This window comes from Anser brachyrhynchus (assembly GCF_964034855.1).
Source record: "Anser brachyrhynchus genome assembly, chromosome: 2".
Taxonomy (NCBI): domain Eukaryota; kingdom Metazoa; phylum Chordata; class Aves; order Anseriformes; family Anatidae; genus Anser; species Anser brachyrhynchus.
Window position 1 is genome coordinate 113,318,962 of NC_137695.1, and position 6,000 is coordinate 113,324,961.

The following is a 6,000-nucleotide window of genomic DNA, read 5'->3' on the forward strand; positions in this document are numbered from 1 at the left end:
CAGATGAGTATTTACTGGCATTTATTGGTTAGTGAGCAAAGTAAAAGCATTATAGGGCTAGAACGGAGGAGAAATATTGTAATGGATTGGAAATGTAACAAGAAATTGCCTGCGGAAATTTTTGCTGGCCTATTTAAAGTGGAAGTTGTATGAGCTCTAAAACAAGTGGAATTGGTGGCTAGATTTTAGGTACCTGTAGGTTTGGATTTTTTTAAGAGCAAACATTTTATGTTATGAAAATACAGTCTGCATTTTCCCTAAATGTGAAAAGATACCAGCTTATATCTTTCAAAGTAGTGTACAGTTTTCTGTATTCATTTACATAGTGTTTTACATTGTGTGTATTCTATATAAAATAGAAATGGTGAGAAGTTTAACAATGCAATTTAGCGAAGCTTTGGTCTTAGTCAAGTGATACAGGTAATATTTATCACAAGGAAGCCGTGTGAAAAAGGGATGAGTTTTGTATGTAGGGTACTCAAAGAGATTTTCTTTCTCGAATGCTGGACCAGAAGATAAATTTCTGCAAGGAAAGGGCTACTCGTGTTCTTGTAAGTCCTGTTTTTCATCAATTCATTAGTGTTGGTAGGAGACAATCTTTTAGGAAGACTTTGAGAAAGCAAAGGAAGGGATGCTTATGTGCTATTTCAGTCAAGCTTGAGAACTTCAGCTTAAAATCCTCGTTTAATTATCACTGTTCACTCACATCGTTCATTTATTTTCTTCTGCCCGTTGCTGGATCTGACAAAGCACTGAATAAAATTTTCTTTCTTTTTCAACGTTGATTGATTTATGTGTTCTAAGAAAAAGGTTTTATGAGGGGAAATACTGAAATTCATACCAACCACTAAAGAAACAAGGTTCTTATCAGCTCTTATGGTGTTGACTCTAGCATCCTCTCCATTAGTCTTTCTTAGAAGTTTTCCAAGCAGTGGTTTTCACGTTTCTTTCCTTCTACCAGTATATATGGAAGGAGCTTCTCATAAATGTCCACAGTACACCACTGTCACCTTTAAAACTTTTCCCCACTGAAATACCTATGAAACCAGTGACAGCGTTTAAGTCGCAGTCTGGCATTATCGTATAGCTAAGTAAAACCTCACAGCTAGCTGTTTTCAAAGGCCATGTTTTTCCCTTCAGCCCCCTCCACGCTCACTTGTGGCCACACGTTCCCACTTTGCCTCCTGTGCCATCACTGTTACTCATCTGATCTTGCAGTGAGATGGGTAAGTAAGCTAAATCAGCAGAAAAACAATTGCTTTTCTTTACAAGTAGTTTTCTACCCATTGAATTTCACAAATTGGGAGCAGATGAGTTTCAGTGTCAAAGCAAACGAAGGCAATTACTGGGGCAGAAAAGTGGAGCAGAATCACCCTTCTTTGTCAGAAGTTAGCTTTTAGATCAGCTTAGCCATGATTGAACCTATAAGTAGCTAGTATACCGAGAATGCTGCTTATCACATTGATCTGCTATCTCCCTGGGCCCGTGTGCCTGTAACCACCCTATTTCCTTTGTCTTCTACTTTAGTTGTAAGCATTTTGTTCAGGGGTTGCCTCTCCGTAGTGTATGTATAAACCACAAATTTTGAAACTGTGAAACTTTTTGCTGTGATGTTTACCACACCGTATCATCTTTCCTTCCTAACAGTTGTCAGACATTATTAGCTACTGTTTGGGGAGGATGACATGGCCTTCACAGAGCTGTTTGTCCACATCATTGTAAAAAGGCTTAGTATTATAACATCTCCTCTGCATAATACAAATAAAGTTAATACTGGAAATTAGAAGAATTTCTTCATTCTCACCTAGCAGTTTGGAATTTGAGGACTGTATACAGCTGTGTTGGGTACATAGAGAAAAATCTGTCACCTTCCTTCAGGAGGAAAGAACTGTAAGGAAAATTTATACACTTGATGATCATGTCTGTTTGGCCTGTGCGGGTATTGTTCCTGGTGTTACGGTTCCACAGTGTGTTCTGTGAGGGTAGGGGGGAGTGAAGGAAGAAGGTGGGAACTCTCCTTTTTTTGGTGGTCAAAAGATTACTGTCACCCCCTGAGAGTGCAATTTGATGCTGCACCTAACATACTGTGCATGCGAGCTGCTGCTGAAGAAAATAGCCCTGAACTCACTGATTCATCAAAAAAGCGAATTATTTTTTGTGAGTTGCCACAGAGTTGTGTGATTGTTAAATCCAGTTCAAGAGAAGTTGCAGGAATGTATGTATGGAAGTGGCTGGGAAGAACAGAACTGCTGCTTTTTGTGGCGATCCCTCATTAGGATGTGCTGTCAGGATGTGAAACTGTCCTCTTAGCTCGCTTTCAAAAGGGATGAAAAATAAACTCAGCTTGTCAAAAAAAATAAACAAATCAGTTTTGAGTTGGGTCAACACACTGGTCTGAGCTAGCAGCTGCAGAACAGCTCGTCCAGCACAAGAGAGGAGAAGATGCAGGGAGGGTCAGGAGATGGGGAATCTTCTCTTCTGAGACCACTCTCAGAAAGGTGGCCTTAGGTTGGCTGGTTCTGACCAAGCTGCTCCCCAGGAAGGGGATTCCAAGTGCTAGAAGAAAATTTCAGCAGTTTAACAACCGAGTCAACAAATTGAACCATCTTTTTAAAAACATATATTTTTTCCTTTCGGAAGCCGGGTGTTTTCACTGGCCTCACAATCAGGTGGATTTGCAGAAGAATGGGAGGACGAAGAACTATGCCATTGAGTGGATAACTGACTAGAAAATTGGGAAATCAGAAACCTGTTCAACTGGCCTTACTGTCAGGAAAGTTATAATCTGAAACTGTGTCTTGGATTTTCTACAGTACCTCGTAGTGAAGAACAAGGATGTACCTCAGCAACCTTCTCTCCTTCTCTCCTTACGCACCGTAAGGGTGCTGTCACCCTGATTTCCTGGTGCTGTGGGGTGGAGGGAGTGGTACAATGCCACAGCCACGACACGTGGTATGGTAGGGAGCTGGCTATTTTTAACGTGGTTTTGTAGGCTCTAAATCCATACTTAATGCTCTAAGTTAACTTTCAGTAAACTTAAAATTCTTTTATGGCCTGAAATTTATTTAAAATTGCAGTTTTTCAGTTAGAATAGCAAAGTTACTTCTGTGCGCTGTTCTAAATTTGTGTTTGACTTCACCTACATTGCTGTTTCAGCTGTTTCTGACTTAAATAAATCCTTGCAATAGTTTGCTCCTTCGTGAATATTAATTTGTTGTTAGCTAACAAAAGAGTCACTGTGATTTCTTTAGCATTATGCTTATGCAGACCTGACTGCTGATGCCAGAGTAGTGATTAACAGAACCATTAACGGGCTCTTGGGGGTCCAGAAACAGTCAAATACATCTTACACAGCGCTGCAACTGTAGCAGGTAAGCAGTTTGACATTTTTAGACTTTTGTGTAAAAGCCTCAGATGATCCTTTGCATCAAAAACAAACCAGTTGCTTCTATTTTTACCTGTAAAAAGAGGAAGTCAGGTTAAGTTCTCTTTGCATGACTTCTTTAAAAATGTGAATATCCCTTGAGAAAAACAACAGTTTTTCACAATAAAATACTTTTTATTATTAGCAAACTTATCTGTTCCTTGTATATAGAACTGATGAATAACTTTCTTGTGTAATTTGGACATAATGCAGAGAGACATCAAACAATATTACTATATAAAAGAGTTGAGCTAAACTTGTAAACTTAAAACAACGATACAATCTCTTTGAAAAGAGAGCAGTGTGAATGGCCAAACTGAAAGGAAAACTAGTAGATAACAGATTCTTAATTTCAAATGCTGAAGACTAGCATACCACCTGAAAGTTAGCAGATTGATCACAACCATTTGAGATGGTCCTTTGAATCTGTTCACAACTGTGCCTGAGGTCATGTTAAAGGATAATGTGACTAAGCCTTAATTCCTGAGGTCTGTCTGAATTTAACAGGGAATGCATAGTTCACTATGAAACCAGTTCTTCACTAGTTATTTCTGTGTGCCTTGAGTAGTAGGGCAAAACTGGAATGCTGCCCATGAACCAACCTCTGAAGACCCCAAATAATTTGTTATCAGAAATGAGTAGCTCTGCGGTGAATACCTGTATCCAGCTTTTTCAGTTTTGTGTGTTTCCTGTGTAAAATTCTTAGTTTTCTGAGATGCCAATACTGGTTGGCCTCTTCACAATGCTGGACACAAAACAATGGCTGTAGACTTTCCTGTACCTCTGCCTTGATTGTGGGTTTTGATATCAGCGGGAGTCCTGGGCTGTACTGGGTAGATTTGTTGGGTAGCTCACAGTTTTGGAAGGTTAGTGTCAACTTAATGTATGTATATATAGTAAGTACATACTGCATGTATGGACCATATGAACAATCACTTCTATGCAACAAAAGTATTTGCATAGTCAGCGCATTTCTCAAAAGCTGGATGTTGAATTCTGAACCAAACACCAGCAGGATTAGAAAGAAAGTTCAAGTTGAGCAAGCTGTGGAAGCATACTAGGTTTTGGAAATACATTTATAATAACCTACAACAAAGACACATGAATAGATATAAAAGCTTTACAAAGCTTTTCTTGATACTTGCCTCAAGAAATGGTAGCCTGTTGATACAGCAAAAAATAAGTGGATTCCATCTGAAATTTGTCTTGTGTTTCTTTATGATTCTTTTGCTCACTTATTGCTTTTTATAGAAACCTTTTTTTGTAGATATTGAAAACTCACATTAACTGTACTTGAAGGGACACAAACAGCAACTAAGAGGACATTACAAGAAGGTTTGTGGTAGTGGACAACATTAGAAGAAGTTTTGTGGTAGTGGATTTTGAGTCACATCTTGCTCTTGATCATGGGCTTTATAAATGAATCAAGATGGACTGGAACACATATGGTGTGGGTTCCCTTGTGTGTAGTGTTTTAAACTAAAAGATTTCCTTATTGGTGTTGCAGCTGTGCCACTGGAAGCAGCAGTGAGAGAACTCATCTGGATGATTATACTTAGGTTTCCAGTCCAACTGCAGAGAAACTGTTGAATATGTTGGTTGATCATGGAAGATATGACCAAGAGTATCTATTTTATTTATTGTTATTATTAAAGGAAGACACACTGAGGCAGGGCTGAGGAAGTACCCTGGTTGAAGAAGTGGTTTCACCTGTTTCAGTCTGTACTTTGTACTTGGCTATTCACCACCTTAACTTACTGGAGTAAATTCATTGCTGGCTTTGTGCCTAATGGTTGCTGAAGGCTCTTACAGTGCATGAGTTCATGGGGTACATCTTTAGTGAACAAGACTGCCAAAGGCCAATTTATGTCCCCAAGACCGTGGTTGTACCTTGTCTCTGAAATGGACAAGCTATATCCTGGCTGACCATTCCCAAGGTGTGCTGTTCCTGAGTGCTGCTCAGCAATTGTCTGGGAGAGCACTGGTTAAGCTGAAACAAAGGATCATAGAATGGCTCGGGTTGGAAGGGACCTTAAAGATCATCTCGTTCCAACCCCCCCTTCTATGGGCAGGGACACCACCCAACAGACCAGGTTGCCCAAGGCCCCATCCAGCCTGGCCTTGAACGCTTCCAGGGATGGGGCATCCACAGCTTCTCTGGGTAGCCTGTGCCAGGGCCTCACTACCCTCACAGTGAAGAATTTCCACCTAATGTCTAATCTAAATCTATCCTCTTTTAGTTTAAGACCATTCTCCCTTGTCCTATCATTATCTACCCGAGTAAGAGTCCTTCTCCATCTTTTTTTGTAAGACCTCTTTAAGTACGGAAAGGCTGCCACAGACCATTGTAGCAATAGAGATAATCCAGTCCCAGTGTCTGGGCCCATGCACTGACAACTTCTCTTTTCTGGCATAGGTACAGCTAAGGTGACTGCACCTTAGCTGCTGCAGTGGATTGATCTCTCCAGTGCAGACAGGAGCAGCGTCCACCTTTACTATTTAGAATGTTTTCATTTAATTTTCTGTGATAATAAGATACAGGTACCTTCTACACATAGTAGAAGAGGAGGGAGAAA